This window comes from Orcinus orca, chromosome 9 (genome assembly GCF_937001465.1).
Source record: "Orcinus orca chromosome 9, mOrcOrc1.1, whole genome shotgun sequence".
In the NCBI taxonomy this organism is placed as follows: domain Eukaryota; kingdom Metazoa; phylum Chordata; class Mammalia; order Artiodactyla; family Delphinidae; genus Orcinus; species Orcinus orca.
This window is the reverse complement of record NC_064567.1, coordinates 52,544,690-52,563,063: the sequence shown is the minus strand read 5'-3', so window position 1 is coordinate 52,563,063 and position 18,374 is coordinate 52,544,690. Positions and strand designations below refer to the sequence as shown.

Here is an 18,374-nt window from a genome sequence, read left to right as displayed (position 1 = left end):
TTTCCAAAGAAGATATACAGACTGCCAACAAACACATGAAAGAATGCTGAACATCATTAATCATTAGAGAAATGCAAATCAAAACTACAAAGAGATATCATCTCATGCCAGTCAGAATGGCCATCATCAAAAAATCTAGAAACAATAAATGCTGGAGAGGGTGTGGAGAAAAGGGAACCCTCTTGCACTGTTGGTGGGAATGTAAATTGATACAGCCACTGTGGAGAACAGTATGGAGGTTCCTTAAAAAACTACAAATAGAACTACCATATGACCCAGCAATCCCACTACTGGGCATATACCCTGAGAAAACTATAATTCAAAAAGAGTCACGTACCAAAATATTCATTGCAGCTCTATTTACAATAGCCCGGAGATGGAAACAACCTAAGTTTCCATCATCGGATGAATGGACAAAGAAGATGTGGCACATATATACAATGGCATATTACTCAGCCATAAAAAGAAAGGAAATTTAGCTATTTGTAATGAGGTGGATAGACCTAGAGTCTGTCATACAGAGTGAAGTATGTCAGAAAGAGAGAGACAAATACCGTATGCTAACACATATATATGGAATTTAAGGGAAAAAAATGTCATGAAGAACCTAGGGGTAAGACAGGAATAAAGACACAGACCTACTAGAGAATGGACTTGAGGATATGGGGTTGGGGAAGGGTGAGCTCTGACAAAGCGAGACAGAGGCATGGACATATACACACTACCAAACGTAAGGTAGATAGCTAGTGGGAAGAAGCCGCATAGCACAGGGAGTTCAGCTCGGTGCTTTGTGATCGCCTGGAGGGGTGGGATAGGGAGGGTGGGAGGGAGGGAGACGCAAGAGGGAAGAGAGATGGGAACATATGTATATATATAACTGATTCATTTTGTTGTAAAGCAGAAACTAACACACCATTGTAAAGCAATTATACTGCAATAAAGATGTTAAAAAAAAAATTCTGGTGGAGAGGGAACTACTAGAAGCTTAGAGTTAAAACAGAGTTTGGCTTATCTGCATTTTTCACTTTAAGAATAACAATTTCTGGTCTGATTCCTGGGGGCAATGAAAATATTAATACCTATATTTTGCCATTTATTGTCCCAACTAAGCCTTCTCTAATGGAATAACATTATTTTTACAATTTTAGTACACATTCATTAATTTTAACATGAGTGACTTTATCAATCTTTCGCATTCAAGTCACTAATATTTAAATAGCTTATATTTTATAGGAAAACAAAGTTTTCTCTCTGAGATATTTAGAGTTTATAATGAGACATATGTTTCATAAGAGAACAAAGCTCAATTAATTAGTGCCACATTTACTCTGAGAATCTATTTTCTTTATTTTAACTTATTTTTAATGAATGAATTTAAAGTAATTTCCTTCTCTCTGAAGACTAACACAATCAGTTCTTTAAAATCCCTATCGTGTTACATGGGTGAATAATTCCACAGAGAAGGCACTTTGAGTTATTTCCTAGGCTACTTTCTATAGTACAGGCAATCTATTCAGTTTGCATCTGTGTTTACTCACCGACTCTCTTGCTGCTCTATTGCATAAATCAAAAGAAATCCAAATCATTACACGTAAAGTGCGTGTGCCAGCTAACACTGTTGCCCTAAAACCAATATTTAAAACCTATTATCTTGTTGTAACCTCAAAAGAAATTGGAATTCTCAACCTACAATGTTAAACACAGCCTTAGAAAACAAGCTCATTATCTCATTGTACTATTCATGAAGTTTAAATTTTGAGAAACACCAGATTCATAATACTTTATGTCACATAAATCTCAGTGTTTCAACCTGAATTCATTTTAATCTACATATGAAAGCCATATATTAACTAAATCATATAAATATGTAAGCTAGCAACGTGGAAAGTAAGGACTTACAGTTTTTCTCTCCTTTTAAAAAATGGCTGTCTATAGAATGCACATGCTTTGGATCAATGGCTTTTATGTATAGTATATAGAAGATTTGGGTAACTAAGGATGATAGTGCTGAGAGTTCAGACTGGAAAGTTAGGTTGTAGCCCATTTCTAGTGGACTTTATGTTGAAATTTGTTGAATTACACTGAAATGGATCCCGTAAGTAATGAGAAATTTCTTTTAAAAAAAGGTTTTTAAGCAAAAGAAAGAATAATCCATTATTTCTGTCTTGAAGAGAAATGTGTAAGTAGTGGACAGACTAAAAAGGGGAGAGTCTGGAGATGAGAAGACTAGTTAGGAGGTGAGGCAATGTCTCAAGCGAAAAGTGATGTAGGCTTGAATGAAGACTAAGACATTGAATATGAACAGGAGAGGTCAGCTTCCAGAGAGGTGAGAACTGTGTAATCCAGTAACAAGGTGAAATAGAATGACTAGTGAGACACAGTTGTGGAAATTACATCATCTGAATGTCTATATATGGAGGTGTATGTAATTTGGAGCAGATTTTTCTTATTATGAGAGGTTACATAAGATGACTAGGTAATCATTGCCCGCAGAAAGTTTTGACAGGATCATTCCCTTGAGTTATTTTAGCTGTTTCTTTCCAGTATCTCCTGGTGTACATGAGAGTGTGAGAAAAAAAACTTAAATACCATATATGAAGAGCCCAGATTTTTTTGGAATAAAACTGTCAAAATTTTATGAACAAAATATTAATCTTTTCTTCTCACACTGCTCAAATATTAGAAACTATATCACTATGAACCAGGAAGATGTCTGAAGGAAAGAAAGGGCCCCAGAATGGAACTTACTGTAAATTGGTGAGTTGTGTTGAGTGGGGATGTGTGTCTGTGTTATTGACTTGGGCTCAGAACTAGAACTAAAATGTTGGGTTTTGGTTGGTTCTGGAAAAGACTATGCTTAAGATTGCAAAAGAATCTAAATACGAGTGGATATATTTATATGTATAACTGATTCACTTTGCTGCACACCTGAAACTAACACAACATTGTAAATCAAAAACTCCAAGAAAATTTTTAGAAAAAGAGAACTAGGGCTTCCCTGGTGGCGCAGTGGTTGAGAGTCCGCCTGCCCATGCAGGGGATGCGGGTTCGTGCCCCGGTCCGGGAGGATCCCACATGCCGCGGAACGGCTGGGCCACTGAACCATGGCTGCTGAGCCTGCGCGTCCGGAGCCTGTGCTCTGCAGCGGGAGAGGCCACAGAGGTGAGAGGCCCACATACCGCAAAAAAAAAAGAGGAAAAAAAAAAAAAAAAGGGAACTATAGTAATTTACCAAAAAAAAGCTTGCATGCATTCAGGACCCACCAACCTGGCCTGGGTGTACGGTTCTAGGAAACAATATCTGAGCATGATGACATGAACCAAGGTAGCCACAACCACGGAGCAGTAGCCCATGGGCACCTGCGGCCTGTGCTGGGACCTGGACCAGCAGTGACATCACTGCAGAGTAAACAAGCCCCCAGGCCTCTCTTTAGCAGCAACATCAAGGGCAGTGTGAAGCTTCATCTAGCACTTGGAAGAAAAAGCGACTTGCTTTGAATGGAATCAGTTTTTGGAATTCTTTAACAATTTCTAAGGGAAGGTTAAGGCCTGAAGGGGGAGATCCTAGAAATAGTGGTAATAGCAGCAGGAGATGCTTCTACAATAGATTGTTGGGGAGGGGAGAGGGGAAGACATTTGACTGTATAAATGAGATGTGATGCCCATACTTGGATTCCAAGTGAAGTATTTTACATGTGAACAACTAGATTTCCAGAATGTGTGTACAGCAGAAGGGGAAGTCATAGATGACAAGGTTTCTAGCTGGAGGTCAGAAGAGAAGGTGCAACAGAAAAGGTGGGTGATGAAGCTATAAGAATTCAGAGATTATATAGGAGGTGGGGCAGGTTTGAGAATTTGGATAATAAATTAAATTGTGGACATATTTGGTTAAAAAGGACTCCAGACTATTTAGGTAGATATGAAGATGTGTTGCTAAATACTTAGATTATTGCCTTTACTTTCTATGACAAAACTGTAGGTTAAGTACCGTTATTCTGCCATTTGTTGAGGAAGAGTTCTAGGCAAAATGGAGTTATGGTTCCTTCTGAAGATGTTAAGTAACTCTGCCTTGGAAATACTAAAGTAGGATTCCAACTGAGGCAGCTTAGCTCCAGAGCCTTGGCACTATGCTGGCGGAAGGGCTGAAAGAATATAGACTCAGAGGAGGACGATCCCGGGTTCAAATCTCAGCTGTGCCAAGAGAAGCTGAACACATTCCTTAATTTTGCTGAAACTAAATCTTCATCTATAAACTGAGGAATCTGAGTCCCAATTTAGACTTCCTGTCGGATCTCATAACATAATGTATTAGTTCCCTATTGTCACTATGACAAATTACCAGAAACTCAGTGGTATAGAACAGCAAAAATATAGTTTCTTAAATTTTTGGACATCAGAAGCCCAAAATCAGTGTCAGATTTGGAGGGCTGTGCTCCTTCTGGAAGCTTAAGGAGAGAATCTGTTATCTTGTCTTTTCCAGCTTGTAGAAGCTGCTTGTATGCCTGCATTCATGGACCCTTCCTCAATCTTCAAAGCACATCACTTCAACCTCTGATTCCATGCTCACATCTCCTTTTTCTGACTGACTCATCCTGCATCCCTCTTATGACGATCCAGGTGATTACAGTGGACCCACCCATATAATCCAGGATGATCTCCCCATTTTAAGGTCCTGCATTTAATCTCATCTGCAAAGTCTCTTATGCCATATAACACAATATATTCACAGGTTCTGAGCATTAGTGCATGGATATCTTTCATTATCCAGCCTACCACAATGTATGTACAGTGGCTGGTAGAATATGAGTAATCATAAAATTAGTACTAACAAGAGCAATAAAAGTTTATTGAACATCTCTCTAGATTATCAATTCTCTATGCACAGCCTTCAGCAGGAATTGGAAAGCAGTCAGCTTGTGACTGGGCTTATAATAGGCATAAATAAAGTGTAGCTATTATTATCACTTTGGGCATTATTATTTGCTTTTATAAAGAGAGTTAATATGCATAATTCTCAGAGCATACCCTTTCAAATGCCCTGCCAAATAAATTTCCCACATTGGAAAGATGACCTTTCCAACTTTCCTCTTATAAAAGTACTGGGCACATCACATAATTGCTGTTTCATACTCCAACTTCCAATCCAAATCAGTTATAGCTAGAGCATTCTAATTAAATTGATTGGCCAATTGAGTAAGTATTACCTCTCAGAAAAACCTCTCTGAGTAGCCTACCCTTAAAATTTCTTCCATCTCTGTACCACTTGTCTTCAGGTAAACGCTCCTTTTTTAAAGTTGTAAAATATACATACAAAAGCGTTTGTGAGGTATATGTGAATATTAAGAATAATAAAATATAAGTATCACCTACTTAATAAAATATTACCCACCTTCATGAAGTCCCCAACGTGCCTCACTCCTCTCCTTTTTCCCTGTCAGAGACAAACACTATCGTGAATTTTGCTTTCAATATTCCTTTGATTTTCGGTGCAGTTTTAATAAGCTTTTCATTTTAGAATAGTTTAAATGTACAAAAGAGGTGCAGAGATAGTACAGAGTTCCCACATACCCCACACCCAATTTTCCATATTAGCATCTTATATTAGCATCATCTATCTGACACAATGACTCAATCTTATAATTATTATAAACTCCATACTTTATTTGGATTTCCTCAGCTGTCTTTCTCATGGTTAGACTAGGGTAGAGGGTTTGTGGGGAGGGGGTGGGTAAGACCACAGTGATAAAGCATTATCTCAGCACATCATGTTAAGGGTACATTCTGTCAACATGACGCATCACTAATGATGTTAAGCTTCATCCCCTGAGGTAGTGTTTGTCAAGTTTCTCTATTGTACTTACTCTCTCTACCCTTTACCCTTTAAATCGCCTACTCTTTGGAATGAAATTACAATGTGAAGCCCACACATAAGGAGTGGGGAGTTATGATCCACCTTTTTTTTTTTTTTTTTTTTTGGTTTTGGTTTTTTTTTTTTTTTTTTGTGGTACATGGGCCTCTCACTGTCGTGGCCTCTCCCGTTGCGGAGCACAGGCTCCAGACGCGCAGGCTCAGCGGCCATGGCTCACGGGCCCAGCCACTCCGCGGCATGTGGGATCTTCCCGGACCGGGGCACGAACCCGTGTCCCCTGAATCGGCAGGCGGACTCTCAATCACTGCACCACCAGGGAAGCCCTGATCCACCTTTTTGATGGAATCATTTCTACATAAATTATTTGGCATTCCACAAGGAAAACTTGTCTATTCTCTCCCATTTAATTATTCAATCATTTATTTATATCAGTACAGACTCTAGATAGTCATTCTATACTTTTGATTATAATCCAATGTAGTTTATTTTGTTGTTCATGTTGTTTTAGCTTTGGCCACAGGGAGCTTTTGCAGTTGGTTCCTTTATCCTTTCAACACACCCCATCGTTTTGTTTATGGGGCACTTCCTTATTTTCTAGCACTACAAGATGCTCTAGGCTCATCTTGATTATTTCCAGACCTAGAATCAGGCAATTCTTCAAGGAACTCTGTTTCTTTTATTGGAGAATGATATTAGATACCAAGATTTCGGGGCTGGATGTGCTCTTCAGCTTCTAGGTCCTCTCAGAGGATGGAGCTAGGAACTTAATTCTGTACACTTACCCGTGTGTACATTAACACATAACTATAAATATTTCTCTGTGTATACATCTGTGTCTATATTAAGCTAAATACAGAGTCATACTGATGCCTCCAACTCTAATCCATTTTCACAAGGTTCATTCCAGCCTTCCCCCTTTTTTATCTGTAACTTCCCCCTTCAACACTGAGAAACCTGGCTTCCACCATCTGCCATGAATTTACGTTATTTGTTCAACCTTCATACATGAGTATAATGGTTTCAGAATTAAACTCCTTTGGAAACAACTTTATCAACTAGAGTATAGTATTTATGTACAGTTCCTTTTATCTTTAGTCTTATCTCCCATAATTTCCTAAATTATAACAGTTCAAAGAAAGTAAAACGAAGCTAAACAAACCTTAATCCCCCACTTCAATTAGGTTGTTTTATACACATTTTAATACTTATACTCTTTCATCATTCTGCATTCCGACATGAATACTGTAATCTCTTAACTGATTTTAAATGTGCATGCAGTAAGGTTCACTCTTTGTGCTATGTAGTTCTAGAAGTTTTTAAAAATGTGGTAGTAGCACATATCCACCAGTTTAGTATCATGAAGAATAGCTCCACAGTCCTAAAGAAAATCTCTGTGCTTCATGTATGCAATCTCCCCCTTCTCCAAATCCCTTACAACCATTGATCTGTTTTCTATCTCTAAAATTTTGCCTTTTCCAGAATATCACCTGGTTGAAATCATAAGCATGTAGCCTCATCAGATGGGTTACTTTCACTAAGCAATATGCATTTAAGGGTCCTCCATGTCTTTGTGTGGCTTGATAGCTCATTTCTTTTCATCATTGAATAATATTCTATTATATGGATGTACCCCAGTTTATCCATTCACCTATGGAAGGACATCTTGATGGCCTCCAGTTTGGGAAAATTATGAATAAAGCTTCTATAAACATTTGCCTGAAGGTTTCTGTGTGCACGTAAGTTTTCAAATTTATTAGGTAAATTTCTAGGAGCGTGACAGCTGGATCATATGGTCAGACTGTGTTTATTAATTTTTGAAATTAATATGGAATTAGTGAGAAGCAAATGATATTAAATTACTATATAATTACTGAATCTTATTAACAGTTAATATTCTTCCTTATAGAAAACATATTAGAGATTAATATCTAATTAACATCAATAATAAATATAAACAAAAAAAGTCTTAAAAATAAACAAAGGCCCTCCTCAAAATGTCCTTGTTTACAACAAATGAATCAGGAATGTTTTGTTTATGTATGTAATGCTTTCTTTTGCCATGTGTAACTTTAAATGGGAGATAAAAATGGTTCTTAAGCACTTGAATTTTGAACAAAACATCAAGATTGACTCCCTTTGGCATCTTTTCCAATATCTTTCTGTACTACAGAGTATAGAAAGCTAAAAAATATCTACATTGTCAAGACTCCCTTGCAGCTAGATCTCTGAAAGTGACAGGTTCTCACAATCATTGGTAAGATTTTTATTTGGATTTAAATTAAGTTTGGGGATGGAGGCAATGGCTTTGACACATCCATTTTCAGCTGGAGGCAATGGCTTTGACACATCTATTTTCAGCTGATGTAGCTTTAACAAGATGGCAAGGCAGTTTCCTGATCTCTGAATCTCAGCTAAGACCAATAGGAAGTGGCCATTTTCCAGTTGCCTACCTTTCTGTTGGCGACAATTAGCAGCATCCATGGAGAGAGACTGTTCTATCCTGAGGTTATGGTGGCCAACCTAGTGCCTGGTCATTCAGCCTTTCCAACTACTTTATAATTGTGTATTTCCCTACTTTTAAATCATTTTTCTTAAAATTGCTAGGCTGGTTGCAATTATCTATATGTGACTGAACTCTGCTTGATGCAGTCCTCAAAACCAGGGACAAATAAGTAACAGGAAAAGCTTTGTGACCCTGTGACTTACCTGTTCTCTTAAGAAAGACATGGGGGGCTTTGCCTTCCCCACAACATCCTTCCAATCTCCACATCATTAATAACTTCAGACCTACCCTTAGGTTAAACATGCAATTCAAGGAGCCCTTTATCCTCAAAACACTTCCCCACACATTTTCTAATACTCAAGAATATGTTTAAGAGAGGCTAAGACCTTACATTACCACAATTAGAACTTAGAACTTAACAAATTTTGGTAAAGTACATATCTGGTTTAAAGGCTGTTTTGGCTTATGATTAGACAATGAAAAAATAAATGATCCTCAATATCTGTTTTCCTTGCCTTATGGGGTGTTGAAGGAAAGAGGAAGTTTTCTAACCCTGAAGGAAGATGAGGTAACGAGAGATGCGGAATGTTGAAAACTGTTATAAAGATCAGAAAAGGGCTGATTAATAACTTCTTAGTTTTGCCCACAGTAAAAACTATTGACTTTAACAGTGATAGGTTATTGCTGTGAGCTCAAACACTGAGGGATGGGTCCCAGGATGGGTTTTCCTGGTGGGGGGAAAAAAGGAACTGGAAGAAAGGTGAAAGTGCCTCAAAAACAAATGTTGTATTTTACAGTTGTGGCTGATGCCAGACCTCTTCTCCAAGGAATTATGATGAAAAGCTTTAAAAAATACTCAAAAGCCAGTATGAACATCTTAATATGCTTTTGCCTCATAATTCTAAGAATTATTTTATTACCAAGACATCCTCTAAGATGTAAGCATATGATTTTTACAAATGCACTGTTTCTCTAATATGTGATAGGGTTGTATTTAAAAAAGGAAAACAGGCTAAATATGTGTATACAGCAAAGCATCTTCAATAGGTAATACTTCTCACACTACTAAAATAAATAAATAAATAAGATAAATATGTCGTACTTGTGATATAACTAGACTTATGTCATTAAAATGAGATTTCCTTCTTTTTCTCTCACGAGGAACTGGCATCTAAGAAAGCTTTTGAGTTTTTTCAAACCAGCATTTCAAAGCTACTTTGCTGGCTGAAATCTAGATTTGGCTTAGCAGATTCAACCACTGAGTTCAAAGATAGTTCTAAATTTGACCCAATATGTTTTCCTCTCTTTAGATATGCTGTAAAGCATCTGAGATTAATGGGGAACATGAATCAAAGGTCTTGGGTCCTGAAAACATCAATAAAGGCAGTCAGCAATTTGAAGCTGGCAGTGGTTGGCCATGGTGTGAGTCAAATAACTGCTGATGGCAAAGAGCTGACAGATGGAATAGCATTTGGTATGTTTACATGGGTATTCTGCCTGAAGGGTTAAAGTCGACTTCCCCAACCCTTCTATTCGGGTCACGGCATATCTTCCAAGAGTAATCACAGAGTAGGTAAAAAGAATTTTTCCTACTTGGAAAACTAGGGGATAATAATTAATTGGGGTAGTAGCAATGAGCAAATAACAGATTTCACTATATTCAAAATGTCTTTATTCTGTCCTATCATCAGATGGTCACTCTTTAATAATAGATACACATGGCCAAGTTGGCTCATAGGCTGACCAATGAGCAGTAGGTGGGACTTGAGAAGTTTATTCTAATGACAACCTCCAGGTAAGGGATGGAAGGAGGGGAGGGGTGGTGTGGTCAGGCTATCAGTAAAGGGATGCCATTTACCAAAGCTAATCACTACCTCAACGTTCCAAAACATTTCAGAACGGCAGTATACATTACTAAGATAAATAAATAATATATATGTACACTTATATATGCATACATAGGTTTATGATTCTATATATATTGTATATGTTATATATATATACATCTATAATATAAATGACTATACAACCAAAAATTACATATTAGTATAGTTATTAGTTAACAGTGAAGGCTCTGGTGTCAGACAACTTTTCAGTCAGACTTTAACTCTTGCTGTACGGCTTGGCACAAGTTACTTAACTTCTCTATATTTCAGTTTCATCAATTGTAAAGTTGATTTAATCATAGTAACTATCTTATATGATTGCTCTGAGTACTAAATGAGATGCTATTTGCTAGGCACATATAAGGACTCCATAAAAATACATTTTCTTATGGTTATTGTCATTACTACATTATATTGGACAAATTGCTAGGGAGTCATATGATTTCCAGTTAGTAAGTTTATCCTTAACTATGTCAATGCTTTTCCTTTATTTAGAGTATCCTTAACAGTTGCTCTTTTCTCATATGTCTTTTGTACTCATTATTCAACTAATGAGGGTCTACTGTGTGTTTATTACCACTGGGCAAGGTGCACAGTTCTATTGGGTCCATCTCATAGTGCACTCTGTAAGGTTCTACCCACATAAACATTCAATGGACTCTTGTAAATCGTATGATCATGCTTGACTGTCCTCAAAGCTAGGGCCATTATCAACAATCAACCTTTTTGGTACTAAGTTATCAAATCAAGATAGATTTATAAAGGAAATGAAAAGCTAAACCTGGTAATTCAGTAATCCATTGATGTGCAACAAACCACCCAACTTTTATGGATTAAAGCAATGATTTGTTATTTCTGTTGGTTCGAAGAGCTCAGCTGAGTGGTTATTCTGTTCCAGGTGGCAGTGGATGGCATTACACTCTTGGATGCATTTTACTTGGCTGCCGGGCTGGGCTAAAAAGTACAGAAGGGCTTCACTCATATATCTGGTGCCTCAGTATTCCTTCACGTGGCATCATTTCCTCTACATGAGTAGTTTGGTCTTCCTGACAGTATCATGGTATCAGGGTAGATATACCACTCATATCGCAGCTAAATGCCCCCAAGGTGAAAATGAAAGCCATTAATCTTCTTACAGTCACTTCTTCCACATTTTGTTGATCAAAACAAGTCATAAACCCAGCCTAAATTTAACAGGAGAGGGAATAGACACTACCTCCTGATGGGAAAGCAACATACACAGAAAGGGAAATAATTGACCAGGCCCATTTTTTAAAACTCTATCCTAGATAAATATTGCTTCAATAGATTTTTAGAATATTACTTTTTATTACAACAACTAAAGCCTGAGTTTACTTTATTAGTGTTTAGGTGAAAATAGAAATATTTACTGGCCTTTTTTTCCCAGGTTAAACTAGGTAAGATAAAAAGATCTATATTGCTCCCCAAGATTTTTGGACCATTTAGTCCAACTAGTATAGCTTTGTTTAACCATTTATTTACTGCCCAATATGAACCAGACATTGAATCAAACAATTAATATATAAATATGAGTGAAAAAAGTGAGAGAATTCAATCTTACAATATTTTAGGAGGATGTATAAAATATACCATATTAGACCAATGTGATAAGTATTACCATTTGGGTAAGGGCAGGATGTCACGATTATTAAGAGAAGCACAACACTCTGAACTGGGGAAGGGTCAGCAAAGTTTTCCTGGCAAAGATGCCATCTAGACTGAGTCACAAAGAGAGGAAGCAGCAGAAAAGGCCATTCAAGGTAGATCAAAGAGAATGAAGCCATGTAAGAACAGACAGAACATAGAGCTATAAAGGCAGCTGAGTTCTGGCCCCATGTGGTGTGTCAAGTGTGAGACACAGAGAGGCTAGACATAAGTTTGGACAGAAAAGAGAGAGAAAAATGGGGTAGAGAAATGAAGGAGAATTTAGGGTCACAGGAGTTTGTTTCTTTTTTATTTTTGTTGTTGATTTTTTAGGTTGACTTAAATGTTCTTACAGACTGAAACGAAGGAGCCCAGGAGGAAATACAGTTTGATGATTTCATTAATCACTGCTTTTGCACCTTCTCAGAGTCTCTCAGCTTCACCTGCCTCTCAGGTCCTTGGCCATTTGCTCCATCACAGCTGCCAGTGCAGCAACGAACTGTGAGTGCACCCACATGCGCCCACTGCCTGAGACCAACACCAGAGCTCTGTTTCTTCCCATTGCATCTCAGATGAAACACAAGCATGGGATCTAGCTTCCCCAGAGGCCACCGGAGAGGCCAGGTGGTCCAGGGGTGTTAATATCAGTACATTGCCTAATGGGAAACAAGAGGAAGGACGATGCCAACAGATCAGTTCCCTCCCCGCTCCCTCTTCTGAATGGCCCCCAGGGGTGAATTTTCTGTACAGCGCACCTGGAGCTATCTCACATGGCCAAGAATCTAGCTGGTCTCCCTGGGAACCAACTGTATAACATCATCTCATATTTGTCTCACATTCTGCCTGTCTCACTGCCCGCTTCCCAGGCCCTGAGACTGCATATCTCAATAACCACATTACCACTTAAGTCTTACCTCAGATTCTGATTTCCAGGAAACCTCAACCAAGACTAAAATAGAGTCCATAGTAGAGATAGGCATGTACACATTCATTGTCTTATTCATTGCAAAAAAAAAAAAAAAATGTGTTGAATGCTTATTAGCTTATTATGACAAGCATTTAAGCCAGCCATTTGAAATATTTAAATGAATCAGAAAGAATCCATACCCTCAAGACACGGATAGAAAGGAGAGAGGTATTAAAACAAATGAGTACAAGAAAGTATTCTTCCTGTTAAGGAAAAATTATGAATGCAGTAGCATGGAATTACAAATGGAGAGTGGTCTATTCAGGGTGACTGTAGGTGTGTGTCTATGTGGCAGGGATGGCCAGGAAGCAGGATGGGGGGGGACACAAAATTTCCCCAAAGGAGGTAAGTGCTGAGCCAAGTTTTAAAATGTGACTCAGTACAGAGATAAAGGAGCCGGGGCCCACGCTTCAGATACTGCAATCTAGCGAAGGAGACAGGCACACGATGGCCAGTTTGAATTAAATATGCCACACTAACCTGCCTCTTCTTCCAACTGCCAAGCCCGTCTCTGCCTCCAGACATTTGCACTGGCCTTTCCCTTTGCTTGGAAATTCTGTAGCCTAACCCTACTACATCTACTCATGTCACTTTCTACCAAATCACCTTGTTTTATTTTATGTATAGCAACTAGGACTATGTGAAATTGCATTAAATGTAAGCCCAGTGAAAAAAGAGAGCTTGTCCTACTTTCTCTTCAAGATAATTCCAGTGTCTGGAACATAGTAAGTGTCTAGTAAATACTTGCTAATGGATGAGTGAAATTATTTTAAAATGACCAAATAATTACAAATTGAGATTCAAGCTATGAATGGGCACGGCAAAGGCAGAAAGGTATCCAGCCTTTTCTGAAAGACAAGGAAGGGGTTCCCTGAGGAAGCGCTTTTTGAGCTGCTAACAGGATATATAAGCATTAAGGGAGTCAAGAGGTGGGGAGCAGAGGGGCAGAGTATCAGAGCATTCCAAGGAGAGGGAACAGCATGGGAAAGCCCTGAGACAGGGAGCAGCAGAACGCATTCCTGGACCTGCAGTAGGTGAGTTTGGCTGAGGCACGGCAAGCAAGGGAAAGGTGGCAGGAGATGAAGCTGGAGGGAGAGGCAGGCATCAGGTCCCTGAAGGGCCTTGTGGCACATTAGAGGTTCTGACCCTATAAGGCCAATGAGGTGTGTTATGAAGGGGGGTGATATGATCAGATTTATCATTCAAAAAGGTTCCTTTGACCACAGTGAGAGGTAGGGTGATGGATGAAGCCACTGCGTTCATTCAGGTGTGAGATGGTGGATTCTCAGAGTGAGACAAGGGTGAGGGCAAAGTGAAAAGCAGTGCACAGGAGTGAATGATATAACTGTCAAGGAGGACAGAGTTAAAAATAAAATCACAGTATAAACATCCAAGAATCAAGAACAACACAATCTGCTTTTATAGTTGGCACCTGCTGAGTACAAGGGGGAGAGGTCAGTTTACAAAAATGAACTCATGATAAAAGGATAAAAATGATAATATGATAAAAATAAAATCTTTTCGGATTGGGAAATTACTCTCTTGTCCTAGTCAGTGCCACACAAACATGACGTGGTGATTATGTATTTCATAAAAATAACACAAGCTTTTTAACCTTTCATAAATTGAAATTTTCATTTTCAAATTAATAATAATAAGAAGTAATATAACAAGTAATCTATGAAGGGATGATTTTAAGACCCATGGCACAAATTATCACCCAGAATATTCTATGACTTTCAATTTCTGCATATCTATAGTGATAGCTACAATTCATAACACTGTTTTCTATGTTCCTTGGGTTTAATGTTCCCTTGTATCCTCTTGTGTTTTCCATCACTATTCTTAGGTCTGTTGTTCACCTTGTCATGAATAATTAGATGCTGTCTAATCAATGGAAAGATTGCATCATTGGCTCATTGGTGAGCTCCCTAAGGGCCTTTCCTCTTTGTATTCTTTGCATTCCCAGTGCCAGACACGGTGCTTTGAATCTATGAAGATTTTTTTTTTTTTTTTAGTTTATGAAGATCTAGAAGGTCTGAGTAACCCTAAAGTAAATTTTGAATGACCAAAGAATGCTTCAAATACGAGCTGCATAATTTTATATATTACATGTCTTTTATCCACTTATTTGAAAGCACATAATTCGATCTAAATGTTACATTAAACAGAATATTTGATTTTGTAAAACATCCTCCTCCCCAATGATACCAAATAGTGGTTTGTCATAGAAGCAATGTTGTAAGTTTTTGAGTGAGGCTGGCTGATGGAAGGTGCAGCAGTGATTGCAAGTTGTCCCTATTCTCATCTATCCTTCCCTAACACACCACCGACTCTCCTCCAAAGCACTTTGCTGAGTCTCTTTCTTGTTCTCCTGATTCTAGACTTTTTCTATTGATAAATACCCAAGGCATATTATGCTGGTTACTGGGGCATTTTGTTTTTGTTCTCCCTTTTCCAAAATGGATATAAAGTGTATTCTACCTACCTAAGATTCTGATGAGAATAAAATGAGATCTTTTATTTGAAAGTCTGCTGAAAATGTAAAGAATGAGTACAGATTTAAGATATAAAAAGAATAGTTATTGAAGTGAAAATATGCTAGAGACCGTGGGTATCAAAGATTTTAGGGACCACAGCAGAAAACTTGACAGGTAGACCTAAGAGATCCGTACCACCCATGCAAAGAAAAATATGTAGTGGCTTCCCACTTCTGCTAAGCATAGAGTCCAAAATCCCGAGTATCATATACTAAACACCTTGCAATCAGATATTAACTGGTATTTGCAGCATTCAGTTTCCAGCCTCCATGCCCTTCCATAACCTGACTTAAATGTCTTTCCTTAGCAGAAAAAGTTCTCTCTCTAGTGCACTACTCTCTCCTTTCTGAAGCCTCCTGGCCCCAACTTTTTCTTTGATTCCATGGCATTCTGTATCCACTCACACTATGGAAATGTTAACGGAGCTAATGAGATCATTTAGTTGTAGTGTGGTATTTAACTAGTGCTTTAAATGGTAACAATTTGTGTTAAAAGTCCATGTTTTTCATGTACAGGATTTCTGCTGTAGTAGACTAAGATCCCCATGGGGACAGATCACATCTCACTCATCTTTGTGTTCTCTGGCACTTAAAACAATGTCTGCAACACTGTGCTAGATTAATATATAGATGTTGAAAAACAATAATAAAACTGCAAATAAGTTAAAGACTCATACTTTAATACAAAGCAGTCAGCAACCTGGACAGGAATTTAGTGTGATTAACTAGTGTGATTCTGTGATAGACTTTGCTCAAGTTTTATTTTTGCCAGGAATGAACAGCTTACTTTGAATATGGAATAAAAACATTAAAGTGTGTTACCCAAAACAGTATAATGTAATCAAAGTTCTGCGGCTATTTTTTAAAATTGGCATTTGAAGATGTCAGCTAAAGACCAGGAAAAGTCTTGAGGGTCCACTGTTTTAAACAAATGGAATATTCTGATTCTCATTAGTTAATGTAGTGACTAACTCACTTCTTTCATTTGTGTCTTCCTATTTATATGAATCGAGTTTTTTTCTCACTCTCTTTTCATTTTTCTTTTGTTAACATAATTCTTTGCAAAAGCAATCCAATTATTTCAGACACAGGCCTATAAATACGAACCTTAGATTCTCATAACTCAATATCCTATTGAGAAAGAGTCCACATGAAATTTGGGTAACTTGCTTTGATCCAGTTAAGGAGATTATTTATTTCTGAACATGAAAAATAAAAAATTTACTGAAGCCAAAGATATCTAAACATGGTTTTGCTACCCACCAGGGTACGTATAAAAATATCCAATAAAGCCCATTTTAATTCACTTTTTATATCAACAATAAATACATCACCTGTAGTACTTTAGAGGAAGTAGAAAGTATACTCCAATGTTAAGCAAAAACATTTAAAACATTAAATATATTAAATTCCACATGTATAAATGTAAGCTTAATTCTATATCTTTTTTTGTTATTTGTTCAAAAAAAATGTGGTCAAATACAGCATTATCCTCCAGAATATCTTCTACTGTAATAATCTAAAGCCAGATCTCACTGAGCAAGAGAATTTTCTGTCAGATCAGATCTGATAAACTTTGATTTTCCAAATAGTAACAAAATAGAGTTAATCATATCTAAAGAAGTCCACGTAACCAGATTTGAAAAGAAATATGGACATAAGATGATATAATTCAGAGAGTTTGTAAACATCAAATATTAATCTTACATTTTTCTATAATTTTAAATATTTATAAATTACTGATTTTCTCAATAGAGAAATTTACACACTTAGTTCTGTGATAACTGTATTCTTTATGAGGTAGACTATGAAATTTACATTCATTTGGTTATTTCAAAATGATTGTAATAAGTTTTAGAAAATACTCTTGACTATAAGCACATGTTCTTGATCTGATTATTCAAATATCCATCATATAATCTTAGTTTACTTACTAGATATCATTTTACATCTAAATAAAACTATATTTACATGGGCACGTATGGATACATATGCAAACGTTCCCTCAGGACCTTAGCTGCATATAGTTGCTTGTGGAAAATATTTTAACCTTAGTAGTCTGATGACTGACAAACTACTTTTCAAATCACCAGATCTAAGTTCTAAGGTCTAAACCAAAATACATTATTTATGTGTCTGTAAATTATGGTGCCAAGAGTTTTTTCAAACTAGTAGGAGAGAACATCAAAGAGAAGAGCACATTTATTCTTATTCCCCAAATAAAATTTTGCTAAGTCATGTCTACTCATAAAATAGATTGAATTAACTATAATTATACAATGCCTGATAATATCACCAGTTAGAGAAAAGTTGAGCCCTTTTATTAACATATGGCTTATGTTAACTTTTGCAAAATACATGAAAAAAATGGCCTGATCCAATTTTTGTGTTTAATTCATTGATTTTGGTAAGTCATTGAGTTGTTTTGTAAATACTTACAGGTAAAACATCCCGCCCATATGACCTATACAGAAACATACTACACACACACGCGCACACACACACAGAGCTCTTGATATAACATTTCTACACTTTCCTTCATCTTATTGATGAAGAGTGTTGCCTGAAAATAAACCCAATGAAGTCTACCTGATCACTGGACAAAGGGGCCCACTGTTAAGCAAAATATATACTTAAATGACAATACTACTTTTAATGCTTTCGTAAGACTGTTCATTTATATATCTATCCCTAGACAGTCAGGAAATGTTTATAAGTCTCCCCATTAATAATCTCTATCTCAAGCTGTTTTATTTCTTGAAAACACTATTGAAAATATGTCCACCTTACAGCTGTAGAACCAGAAAAACAGAATAAAGCTGGAAAATACTGGCATCGCCAAGTCCACAGTTGCTGCTGATGTGTTTTCCTAAATGCATAATGCTAACAGTTCTTTTTCAAAGTCATTATGCTTTGGAATATCACTGCATTTTTCTATGCTATAAC

General features: G+C 37.2%; 1 protein-coding gene and 1 long non-coding RNA gene across 2 annotated transcripts in view; both read right to left on the bottom strand.

The window, feature by feature from the left end:
* Positions 1-18,374, bottom strand: part of ZNF804B (zinc finger protein 804B) — a 502,144-nt gene that overhangs the window by 384,005 nt on the left and 99,765 nt on the right. The gene's annotated exons all lie outside the window — the stretch shown is intronic.
* Positions 1-18,374, bottom strand: part of LOC125965390 (uncharacterized) — a 208,018-nt gene that overhangs the window by 141,743 nt on the left and 47,901 nt on the right. The window contains exon 2 of the long non-coding RNA XR_007479205.1: positions 5,370-5,430. This is a non-coding gene — a long non-coding RNA (uncharacterized LOC125965390). The remainder of the gene's footprint in view (positions 1-5,369; positions 5,431-18,374) is intronic.